At 45.9% G+C, this 13354-nt stretch overlaps 1 pseudogene; it reads left to right on the top strand.

Moving 5' to 3' along the window:
* Nucleotides 1-284: 284 nt before the first annotated feature.
* LOC100433670 (cell division cycle protein 27 homolog) lies at nt 285-3742 on the top strand (annotated as a pseudogene).
* The last annotated feature ends 9612 nt before the right edge of the window (nt 3743-13354 follow it).

A 13354-nucleotide genomic window follows, 5' to 3' on the forward strand; every position in this document is an offset into this window, starting at 1 on the left:
AGAGAGTCCTTCGTCGTACATGCCACATCCCTCCACTGAACTTGGGAGTGGATCCGTTTTCCAAACATGAGGTGACTTTCGCTTTGCAGTGGATCACAAGGGGCCGGGCTTTCCAGAGTCGACAGGGTAAAGAAGTCATTCTGGCTCGGCCTCCCCCATCCCCCGGTAACTGGTGATTTTAAATGAGCCAAGGCTGGCCGGGCCGGAGCCGCTACAGGGGGGAGGGGGGTGGGTGGGGTGGGGGTTTCCTGGGGCACTGCAGAAATTGTGCCTTTGCCTCGAGGATGACAGTGCTGCAGGAACCCGTCCATGATGCTATATGGCAAGCACTAAACCACTATGCTTATCGAGATGGGTTTTTTCTCACAGAACACCTTTATGCAGAAGGACACTCAGAAGAAGCCTTGTTTTTACTGGCGACCTGTTCTTGACGCCCAGAAAAGGCCTATAAAGCATATAGACTCTTGAAAAGACACAGTTGTCCTACACCGCAATGCAAATACCTGCCTGCAAAATGTTGTGTTGATATCAGTAAGCTTGCAGACTGGGAACAAATCTTATCTGGTGGAGTGTTTAATAAGCAGAAAAGCCATGATGATATTGTCACTGAGTTTGGTGACTCAGCTTGCTTTCTCCTTCCATTGTTGGGACATGTATATTGCAAGACAGATCGGCTTGGCAAAGGATCAGAAAGTTACAAAAAGAGACTTAGTTTAAATCCTTTCCTCTGGTATCCCTTTGAATCATTATGTGAAATAGGTGAAAAGCCAGATCCTGACCAAACATTTAAATTCACATCTTTACAGAACTTTAGCAACTGTCTGCCCAACTCTTGCAAAACAGAAGTACCTAATCACAGTTTATGTCACAGACAGTCTGAGACCGTTCTTATGGAAACACCCCAGGACACAACTGAATTAAACAGATTGAATTTAGAATCTTCCAATTCAAAATATTCCTTGAATACAGATTCCCCAGTGTCTTCTATTGATTCAGCTGTAATTTCACCTGATACTGTCCCACTGGGAACAGGATCTTCCATATTATCTAAACAGGTTCAAAATAAACCAAAAACTGGTCGAAGTTTATTAACAGGACCAGCAGTTGTTAGTCCATTAACCCCAAGTTTTGGGATTTTGCCATTAGAAACCCCACGTCCTGGAGATGGATCTTATTTACAAAACGACACTAACACACACTCTGTAATTGATGTGCCATCCACTGGAGCCCTTTCAAAAAAGTCTGTTGCCGGAATTGGCCAAACTGGAGCAAAGTCTGTCTTCTCGCAGAGTGGAAATAGCCGAGAGGTAACTCCAATTATTTCACAAACAGAAAGTTCTGGTCCATAAATAAGTACAACACATCAGGTAATGAGCCCCACTATGACATCACCCTCAAATGCACTGCATCAAAAAACTTCACGACTCTACCAGTGACATTTCCACAACCAAAGAGAATAGGAAGAAATTAAAAATGAAGTTTCCACCTAAAACCCCAAACAGAAAAACAAAAATTAAAACTAATAATGGAGGAATAACTCAACCTAATATAAATGACAACCTGGAAATTACAAAATTGGACTCTTCCATCAATTCAGAAGAGAAAATATCCACAATCACACATCAGATTCAGACTTTTAATCTACAAAAAGCAGCAGAAGGCTTGACGAGCCTTCTTCGTGAAAGGGGGATAGGTTATTTAGCTTTGTGTTCATACTACTGCAAAGAAGCTATAAATATTTTGAGCCATCTACCTTCTCACCACTACAATACTGGTTGGGTACTGTGCCAAATTGGAAGGGCCTATTTTGAAATTTCAGAGTACATGCAAGCTGAAACAATATTCTCAGAAGTTAGAAGGATTGAGAATTATAGAGTCGAACGCATGGAAATCTACTCTACAACACTTTAGCATCTTCAATAAGATGTCTCTCTTTCATTTCTGTCAAAAGACTTAGCAGACATGGATAAAAATTCGCCAGAGGCCTGGTGTGCTGCAGGGAACTGTTTCAGTCTGCAGCGGGAACACGATATTGCAATTAAATTCTCCCAGAGAGCTATCCAAGTGGATCCAAATTATGCTTATGCCTATACTCTATTAGGGAGAGAGTTTGTCTTAACTGAAGAATTAGACAAAGCATTAGCTTGTTTTCAAAATGCTATCAGAGTCAATCCTAGACATTATAATGCATGGTAAGTGGTAATGAAGTGTAAAGACAAAGTGTTGTTGATGGTGCTGGTAGTCACTAATTTTTCTTGTTAGATAGCTCTTTATTGTCATGAATTTCGTTACTAATACTTAGGGATGGTACATACTGGTCAATAACTTCAAACTAACATGTTTTCTTATGAAATGTATGTCTTTAACAAACTCTTCAGTTAACTAATTATAATAGAACACCAGATGCTTATACTCAACACTTTCAGTCTTCTACCAAACTTTTGCAGATACTGTAGTTGTGTTTTGTTTGTTTCCTTATTTAGTTTTGTTACTTCATTTGTTACTTTTTCTTCAAACACAGAAATGGTGATTGGGACAAAAAGTGCTTGGGAAATTGGAAAGGAATAGCATAATTCACATATTGGATAATAGAAAAAAACACTGAAAAATTCACTAGTTGCTGCTTTTTGACAGTGTTCCAGTTTATTGAGTTACTATTAAGAACTTAGTGTACCCTTTTATTTAGAAGTATCTCTGTTTTACTTTTTTGTATTTGTGTATAAGTAGACACATAGGAAATTACTACCCAAGTCATATTGTTATCAACTGAATAACTTATGAAAAAGTTTGGTCCTACTTCTACCTCAACACCATACTTACTGTTGACATTTATTGTATTTTTCTGGACTGGCATAAAAGTTTAAATATCAAGAGAAGGCCAGGCATGGTGGCTCATGCCTGTCATCCCAGCACTTTGGGAGGCCAAGGCAGGCAGATCACATCAAGAGATCGAGACCATCCTGGCCAACATGGTGAAAACTCGTCTATATTATAAGTATAAAAATTAGCTGGGCATGGTGGTGGGCGCCTGTAGTCCCAGCTACTCAGGAGGCTGAGGCAGGAGAATTGCTTGAACCTGGGAAGTGGAGGTTGCACTGAGCCAAGATTATGCCATTGCACTCCAGCATGGGTGACAGAGTGAGACGCCATCTCAAGAAAAAAATAAAAAATAAAATAAAATAAAATAAATAAAATAAAATAAAATAAAATAAAATAAATAAGTAAATATCAAGAGAAAGTATAATTCTGATGTCATAACTCTGTGGAAGCTTTATTGTCAGATATGGTTATCTTTGGGGTTAATTATTATAGCAGTTGAGTTTTAACACTTGATTTGCTTCTAAATCTGAAGCATAATATTACTAAAATATTTTTTGATTTGTGAATATGTTGTTTAATGGATTATATCTCATTTTGCAGTAGTAGTTGCAGTGCCTGAAAGATTGCCAAAAAAATAGTGCTAGCTTTTGCTGACAAATGTAACAATCAACTTGCCAATATTGCCTTCTCTTCCTATAGCTATGCTCTCCAAAATATTTTAAGAACTCAGTTCTTCATAAGGCTTGTGTTGTTTTTGATTTTTTCCCAAGTCTGGTTGATCCTTGTGCTGTTCTTTTCTAAATGTGTATTGTCTGTTCAGCTATTCTACAAGAGTCACTTTCTTAAAAACCTTAACCATATCAAAAATTGTGTTTAAAGGAGGATTATTCAGATTGGCAAGCTTTTAGTAGGAGGTGTTTAAATGCTGACGTATTTACGTAACTCGAAATACTGAGTAACTTTATTCTAACTACTAAATAGATAGCCTTTCTTTTGTTTTCACTTTCACTATCATTAGCACCGTGTTTAATAACTTTTCTTCATCTATAACACAATCATAACGATATACAAAGCCACTCAAATAAAGCAGATATATTGTGCTTTAAAAAAAAAAAGAAGTCATTATGTTGCACACAATGAGGTGTGACTCGAATCTAGAATCTCCAGTGAAAACCAATGAAACAGGGTCAAATCCCGTGTCTACCAAAAATAAAAAAATGAGCCGGGTGTGGTGGTGCTGAGGCAGGAGAATCACTCTAACCCAGGAGACAGAGTTTGCAGTGAGCTGAGATCACGCCACTGCACTCCAGCCACGGGCAGACAGAGCAAGACTCCATCTCGAAGCAAACAAACACAGAAAGCCAATAAAGGTGTTTAACTCAACGTTTCAGGCTCAGGTCTCTTGACAGGATATATCCAGCCCAGGGGAAACGTTGAGGGGTGGGGTGGAATCTATTTTGTGGCCTCACGGAAGGGTTTGAGAGACAGTCCCACAAACGTGACAGCCTAAAGTAGCCCCTCCGCCCAAGAAGCAATATTCATTTGTATCCTGTAGCCACCCTCGAGGGAGAATCGGGCTCTCTACAGACCCCCAACCCCCACCCCACCCCACACCATCCCACCACCCCCGCCTCGTGAAATGAGCTCTCGCTCCGTCAGGCTCTATTCACGCCATGATGTTTTGTAACCTCCAGCGTGTGTGCGTGGGTTGCGGGGTGGGGTTGGGGTGGCTGTGGACAGAGGAGGGGATAAAGCGGTGGTGTCCCATGGGTGCCCGGTACGTGGGACATGAGTGGGTTGGACAGAGCCTAGGGAACTCATCTCCTGTCAGGACGTCTCCCCTCCTGGTCCCCTCTCTGACCTACGCTCCACATTGAAGTTCAGTGGGGACCTTGTGGGTGGAGTCACCATCCCTTTGGAGTGTAGCCAACAAAGGCCGGGCTCCCAAGAGTCTCCCCAGAGTCGGGGCCTTGGCCAGGCTCACAAGGATGCTGACGTTGATGGTTGGTGACGGTGATGTACGTTGGAGACCTCGGGCCAACGCAGAGGTATCCATTTGACCTCGGTGGGACAGGTCAGCTTTGCAGAGTCCTGTGCGTCCTTCCAGAGACTCATCCAGCACTAGCTAGCATGGTCCCGAGGATCCCAGCTCCCAGCAGAAGCACTTTTGTTCACACAGAATCCTGGGCATGAAAGTTCTCAGCAGGTTTAGACCTCCTAGCCAAAAAGCCAAAGCCACTTCTGGGATTTTTTTTTTCAAAGAGCCAGTGGTTCCACAAAGGGCCGTGGGTAGTTGCGGAAATGGAGAGAAGTGTTTGCAGATACATATTTGTGAGAGAACGGAAAGGGCTTGGTCATAAGTCATGAAGGACACGAGCGGATGCACACTGAGAAAACCTTCCCATCATCCTAGGTGAACAGAGGTATGATTTTTCGAGACAGTCGAGCTAGAAGCAACCCCAGATTTTAGGGTGGGATATTTATTAATATGTAGTATCTACGAGGTATCCTAGTCCAGAAATCAACTCTCCAGTTCTGTACAGCATTCTGTAGGGAGATCAAATCTGGGATTTTTAAAGTTAAGAATTCAGGCAGTGGTAATGGATTAGATTAGATATACTTGAAATTATTTTGCCAAGAAAGAGAGGGCGGGAGATAGAGAGAGCCAGAGAGCAAGCGAGTGAGAGAGAGGAGAGAGACAGAGACAGAGAGACAGACAGAGAGACACAAAGATACACTAAGAGAGAAAGACAGAAAGAGAGAGAGACAGACAGAGAGAAAGAGACAGACCGACAGGCAAACAGACAGGCAGAGAAAGAAAGTAAGGCAGAAAGCACACACACACACACACACACACAGAGACACAGAGAGTTGGAGAGACAGAGAGAAAGAAAGGGAGAGACAGACGGAGGGAAAGAGACAGACAGAGGGAGAGAGAGAAACAGAAAGAGAGAGACAGACAGAGACAGAGAAAGAGACAGAGAGACACAGACAAGGAGAGAGAGAGACAGACAGACAGGCAGAGGAAGACAGTAAGACAGAAGACAGACACACACAGAGAGAGAGACAGAGACAGAGAGACAGACAGGCAAAGAGAGAGAGAAAAAACAGACAGACGGAGAGAGAGAGACAGACAGGGAGAGAGAGAGACTGACAGACAGGCAGAGAAAGAGAATAAGACAGAAGACAGACACAGTGAGAGAGACAGAGAGAGAGACAGACAGCGAGACAAAGAAAGAAAGAGAGATACAGACAGACAGACAAAGAGACAGACAGATAAAGATGAGACAGACAGAGAGACAGAGAGAAACAAAGAGAGAGAGAGAGACAGAGAGAGAGAAAGAGAGAGCGAGACAGGCAGGCAGAGAAAGAAAGAAGACAGACACTGTGAGAGAGACAGGCATAGAGAGAGACACTCAGAGACAGAGACACAGAGAGAAAGAAAGAGACAGACAAAGAGAGACAGACAGGGAGAGAGAGAGAGACAGACAGACAGACAGGCAGAGAGAGAGAGAGAGACAGGCAAAGAAAGGGAGTAAGACAGAAGACAGACACAGTGCGAGAGACAGGCAGAGAGAGAGAGAAATAGACAGACAGGCAGAAAGGGAGTAAGACAGAAGACAGACACAGTGCGAGAGACAGGCAGAGAGAGAGAGAAATAGACAGACAGGCAGAGAGAGAGAGACAGAGAGAGAGAGAGAGAAGACAGAGAAAGAGAGAGACAGAGACAGACAGAGAGACAGAGAGAGGAGGAGGAAGGACGTGCTCAGGAAATAATTACACATATTTTATAACGCTTTTGATTCCGTTAAGGGTGGCCGGGGTGTGCTTTGAAAACAACAACAGCAACAAGAGCAGCAGCAACAGCAAGAGCAGCAGCAGCATTCACTTATGGATTTCTAGAAAATAAGATGTTCTGAAGTAAACATCAATCGGCTCTCACTACACATTGAGAGATTCACAAAAGCGCTAGTTAATGACAGAAGAAAACAGCAGCTAACATGTCTTGGGGAAAATATACGTCTTCCTGAAAATTGGGGATTTCTACTTCACATGAAAATAAATACATACGAAAAAGGAAAACCACGAACAAAACAAAACAAAACAACAAACACGGGCCAAGTCACCGTCCCTGGAAATCTTAAGTGAGCAAAATATTAGTTTTCAGAAAACGTTTCTATTTTGGGCAAATACTAAGAAGGCCCAGACTAGAGCTGTGATGCCATTCCCATTGTGAAACTATGTTGGCCGGAGGGCGGAGAAACTAAAACATCATGATAAAAGGTGATTGAGACCCATCCAGGGTGAAGCTTTCCTAGGGAGGGAGGCCGGAGGAGGGACACGGGGGAAAAAAACCCCAAAACAGCAGACCCGCCCGCTTGCCCACGCGGGTCAAGGGCTATGCCATCAGCCCGAGCTGCCTCCAGGGAAGTGGGACCGTGCCACCTCCATCTTCAAAAACGGTGGCCACTGAGTGAGGCCTGACTCCCACTGTTGCAAATGTCAGCCTGGCAAAAATGAGATAGCCGGTAAGGGGTGGGGGAATTGGAGAGAAGACGGAGGCACACCGGGGTGGCTCTGGAAGGTTTCCAAGCAGGGTGTTGGGAGGCGGGGGGTGGGGGGTTGGGGTCAACCCGCCTAACTGACTCACTAAATGAAGGTAAAGGGACGTGGGTAGTGAGGGGAGCCGGGGGCGACTTGAAAATTAAACTGACCCCTCCTAAAACCCAAGTAGAAGAGTCTATGCGCATGAAAGAATCCAACACACAAAGAAAACTAAAGCGCTGATCAAAAAACAATAGGGCTCCCGCCAGGGTGGAGGTTTCCTAGGCAACCGGGGAGAGAGGGATGGGCCTCCAGAAGGGAGAGAGAGAAACCCGTTGCCCCAGCCTCCGTGAAGTCTGCGAGACCTCCCTCCATGTCACCTAGACTTTCAATAACAGTGGCCGCTAGATGATGCCCAAAGACAACTGATGCCTGCAAGTGTCAGTCAGCATGGAAAAGAAGGCATTTATTTATTTATTTATTTATTTATTTGTTTGTTTGTTTGTTTAGAGACAGAGTCTCACTCACTCTACAGCCCGGGCTGTAGTGCAGTGGTGCGATCTCAGCTCACTGCAGCCTCCGCCTAACAGGTTCAAGTGATTCTCCCGCCTCAGCCTCCCGAGTAGCTGGCATTACAGGCGCATACCCCACTGCACCCGACTCAGTTTAGTATTTTTAGTAGAGACAGGGTTTTGACGTGGCGGCAAGGCTGGTCTCGAACTCCCAACCTCACGTGATCCCCTGCCTCGGCCTCCCAATGTTCTGGGATGACAGACGTGAGCCACCACGCCCGGCCTTAACCATGTATTTTTTATTCGAGGAGCTTATCAGGGAAATACGAGAAGTATGGACGCCACACCTGACAGAGAGAAAAGTCTGAATATGCCCCTTCCATCCAAGTGGGGACCCAGCATCGACCTGCCAAAATCATACACTGAGTGGTGAAGCCTAGCAAGGCCCGTCTGTCTGGATTCCTCTCGGCCTCTCTAAGCAGGCACTTCTCACTTTCATGGAAGGGGCAGGGTCCTCTCTGGCATGGGGGGTCTGACAGACTGACAGAGAAAGAGACAGACATAGAAAGACAGAGATGGACAGAGAGAGACAGAGACAAACAGAAAGAAAGAGAGAGAGAGAGAGAGAGACAGAGAGAGAGAGAGAAACAGACAGACGGGGGGAGAGAGACAGAGAGAGAGAGAGACAGACAGAGAGGAAACAGAAAGAGAGAGAGAGACAGAAAGAGAGAAAAAGACAGACACACAGAGACAGACAGAGAGAAACAGAGAGAGAGAGAGAGAAAGGGAGGGACAGAGAGATAGACAAGCAGGCAGAGAAAGAGAGTAAGACAGAAGACAGACACAGTGAGAGAGACAGGCAGAGAGAGACAGAGAGACAGAGACCGAGAGAAAGAAAGAGAGAAACAGACAGAAAAAGAGACAGACAGAGAAAGACAGAGATGGACACCGAGAAACAGAAAGAGAGAGAGACAGAGATAGAGAAAGAGAGAGAAATAGAAAGAGAGAGACAGAGATAGAGAAAGAGACAGACAGGGAGGGAGAGAGACAGAGAGAGACAGAGACAGACAGACAGAGAAAGACAGAGACAGACAGAAAGAAACAGAGAGAGAGAGACAGAGAGAGAGAGTGAGAGATAGAGAGAGAGAAATAGAAAGAGAGGGGGAGAGAGAGACAGAGAGGCAGGCAGAGAAAGAGAGTAAGACAGAAGAGAGACACAGTGAGAGACAGGCAGAGGGAGAGAGAGACAGAGACAGAGAAAGAAAGAGAGAGACAGAGAGAGACAGACAGACCAACATAGAGAAACAGCAAGAGAGAGACAGAGAGAGTGAGAGAGACAGAGAGAGAGAAACAGACAGGGAGGGAGAGAGACAGACAGAGAGAGAGAGACCGACAGGCAGAGAAAGAGAGTAAGACAGAAGATAGGCACATAGAGAGACAAGAAACAAAGAAAGAGAGAGACAGGCCGGGTGCAGTGGCTCACTCCTGTCATCCCAGCACTTTGGGAGGCTGAGGCAGGTGGATCACGAGGTCAGGAGATCGAGACCATCATGGCTCACACGGTGAAATCCCGTCTCTACTAAAAATACAAAAAATTAGTTGAGCTTGGTGGTGGGCGCCTATAGTCCCAGCTACTCGGGAGGCTGAGGCAGGAGAATGGCGTGAACCTGGGAGGTGGGGCTTGCAGTGAGCCGAGATGGTGCCACTGCACTCCAGCCTGGGCAACACAGTGAGACTCCGTGTGAAAAAAAAAAAAAGAAAGAGAGAGACAGACAGACAGAGAAAGAGACAGAAAGAGACAGACAAAGAGAAACAGAAAGAGAGACAGAGAGAGAGAGAGAACAGAAAGGCAGGGAGAGAGAGAGAGAGACAGACAGGCAGAGAAAGAGAGCAAGAGAGAAGACAGACACAGTGAGAGAGACAGGTAGAGAGAAACAGACAGAGACAGACAGAAAGAGAGAGAGACAGAGATGAGACAGAGAGACAGAGAGACAGAAAGAAACAGACAGAAAGAGAGACAGACAGAGAGAGAGTGAGAGAGAGAGGGAGAGAGACAAAGGGAGGAAGAGGGACAGACAGAGAGAGAGAGAGACAGACGGGTAGAGAGAGAGAGTAAGACAAGATAGGAACAGAGAGAGAGACAGAGAGAGAGAGCAAGAGAGACAGAGAGACTCAGAAAAAGAAAGAGACAGACAGAGAAAAACAGAGACAGACAGAGAAAGACAGAGAGAAACAGAGACAGACAGAGAGAAACAGACAGAAAGAGAGAGACAGAGAGAGAGAGAAACAGACAGGGAGGGAGAGAGACAGGCAGAGAAAGAGTTAGACAGAAGACAGACACAGTGAGACAGGCAGAGAGAGAGAGAGAGACAGAGAGAAAGAAGGAGACAGACAGACAGATAAAGAGACAGATAGAGAAAGACAGAGACAGACAGAGAGAGACAGAGAGAAACAGACAGAAAGAGAGAAGGTCCTAGCCCAGTAGCGATACAGTGCCTTTTCTTTCATTTTCTCTTTCTTTTCTGGTTTCTTTTCTTTTCTTTTCTTCTCTTCTCTTCTTTTCTTTTCTTTCTTTTCTTCTTTTCTTTCTTTCTTTCTTTCTTTCTTTCTTTCTTTCTTTCTTTCTTTCTTTCTTTCTATTTATTTATTTAGAGACCGAGTCTCACTCTGTCACCCAGGCTGTAGTGCAGTGGCACCATCCCAGGTCACTGCAACCTCCACCTGCCAGGTTCAAGTGATTCTCCTGCCTCAACCTCCCGAGTAGCTGGGATTACAGGTGCCTGCCCCACCGCGCCCGACTCAGTTTCGTATTTTCAGTAGAGACGGGGTTTCACCATGTTGGCTAGGCTGGTCTTGAACTCCTGACCTGGTGACCCACCCACCTCAGCCTCCCAAAGTGCTGGGATGACAGATGTGAGCCAATGCTTTCAGTGTACAGTGCCATTTGTTAGAAATCACTCATGGGAACACACTCTTATAGGTCATGTATAGAGATTTTATTTATTTATTTATTTTTTGCACGGGAAGGTGGGGGGACGGTGTTTCGCTCTTGCTGCCCAGGCTACAGTGCAATGGCACAGGGGACACAAAGAGTCAACCTACGGCAGAGAGGACACGTCGTCATTCTGAGCATAAGGCCCGCAGCGAAAGGTGGCAGGGTGGGCACTTTTAAAGGCTGAAATCCCTATGGCTCAGGCCTGTCGTCCCAGAACACTGGGAGGCCCAGGAGGGCAGATCACTTGAGGTCAGGAATTCAATACCAACGCGGCCAACATGGAGAAACCCCGTCTCCACTAAAAACAGAAAAATTAGCCATCTGTCGTGGTGCGCGTCTGTAATCCCAGTTATCGAAGTAGAATCACTGGAACCCGGAAAGCAGATGTTTCAGTGAGCCAAGAGAGCGCCACTGCATCGCAACCTGGGTGACAGAACGAGAGAGACTCAGTCCAAAAAAAAGAAATGAAGAAAAAAAAAAAGAACACGCCCAAATACTGCATTGTCGCTGAATGTTCCCCCCAAAGGCCGGAAATCCCCTGACTCAGGTCAAGGAGGTGGTGTTTCTTTTCACTTCTCTCTCTCCCTCTCTCTCTCTCTCTCTCTTTCTCCTCTAACTTTCATTTCTTGTTCAAGCATACATGTGCAAGATTGTTACAAAGGTAAACTTCTGACGGGGGGTTCAGTGTGCAGATGATTTCATCACCCGGACACTCAGCACAGTACTCAACGGTTTTCATGTTTCCTTTTGTTTTGGTTTCTCCTGAAGCTGTCTCTCCTTCCACCCCTCCTCCCTCAAGTAGGCTCCCGCGTCTCTCATCCCCCTTGTTCTGCCCACTCAGAACTCTCATCTATAAGTTCCCACTTATGGATGAGAACACGCGGTATTTAGCTGATTGTTGCTTTCATCTTCGGTGGTGGCGGTTAAAGAGGCATGACACTAAATTGACCCTTAGGATGCTCCCCTCTGTCCCCACCTCGCACCACCTCCCCACACAGACCCTCATTCCTCCACCCCCTCCTCAAATGCAGGAAAGGTAGAAAGACAGAAATTAAAGTAAGAGGTCAGCCTCCAAGATGCTGGAGGCAGGGGATCTCAAAGGGGAGCAAGCGATGAGGGTCGGGGGATGTCTTGGCTGAGCTTGCAACAATGGGGGACCGAGTTTCCAGCCCCACCACACCCTGTAATCCTCAGCCGTAGCCAGCCTCTGGGTGGGGTTGCACCTTTAAAACTTCTGAATGGAGAGAAGCCCAAGGCAATGGAAGGCATCAGCTCCAACTCCAGGAAGGGAATAGGGCTTTGTGCATTTGAATGGGGCTTTAGAGGGCAGTGCTGCAGCTTCCAAAGCATTGCGTCTCGCCTCGCCTCACCTCACCCAGAGTGAGACTCCATCTCAAAATCAATCAATCAATCAATCAATAATAAAAAAAATCAATGAAAGAAAGAAAGAAAGAAAGAATCAGTACAGTGGTCGTGGTCGTGAATCATTCCCCGGAGTCCAGGCACTATGACTTTTAGCGGTGGATCACTAGGCTCCTGTGTCGATGAACAATGCAGCTAGCTGTGAGAATTAATTTGAATTGCTAGGGATAGGGTGGGGGAGCGCGTCTCGGTCTCCGTGCTTTACTGCCCACCCTTGGTGGCAGCCCGGCGACCTGCCGACCACTGCCCCTCCTCCCCAACACACCTCCGAGGCACCATCCTTCTCACCCGCCCGCCCCTCACCCACCTGGTGTGTGTTGCGGTGTGCCCGGGGCCGGAAGCCTGCCACTCGGCCCGTCTGGCAGGGCTTGTGGCTGCTGTCCCAGGGTTCACTTGCCTCTGGTGGTGACCTGCTAGAAGCTGCAGTGTCATCCGCCATTGTGTGCCTGCCTCCGGCTCTCAGCTGGGTGGTGCCTGGGGCCCCGTCTGGAGTTTCGACATTGGGGTGGGGTGGTGCCACTGCGTCCTTGGACCCGTCCCCCACCTCCATTTAGTACGTAGGCAATCCCATGTAACTTAGCAAAGCTAGCAAGTCCCTAGACTTGGCGCAGCCACTGTAGGGGTGGCGTCCCAGTAGCATCGTTAACATCAATTGTGATTGGTGGGCAGTCACTTAGTTTCAAATTTTATTACACGAGTTATACAAAAGTGTAAAAAAAATACAGTTTTAATAAAAGGGAGTAAAGGATAATATGAGTAATATTCACAATCTCTAGTTGGAAGAGGTAGTGTTTTCTCAGAAATGATGCATTCCTGGAGCAAGGTCGTTTTGTGTTTGGCTTGTTAAATATCTTTTTCCATTTTGACAAACCACTGAAAAAGCCCAGCTTTGCAAGAACTCTCCATGAGAACAATCACACAAAAGAACACCCATAACACAAAATCAAAACAAGGGTGGTCCGGGATTCACATTAAAGGCTCATTATCAAGTTTTCTTAGAAGAGACAAAGAACACAAAGTTACTTTTATCTGATGGAAAGCAGAGAGAAAGAGTAAATGG

The sequence above is a fragment of the Pongo abelii genome, chromosome 16, assembly GCF_028885655.2.
Source record: "Pongo abelii isolate AG06213 chromosome 16, NHGRI_mPonAbe1-v2.0_pri, whole genome shotgun sequence".
NCBI classification, from domain to species: Eukaryota; Metazoa; Chordata; class Mammalia; order Primates; family Hominidae; genus Pongo; species Pongo abelii.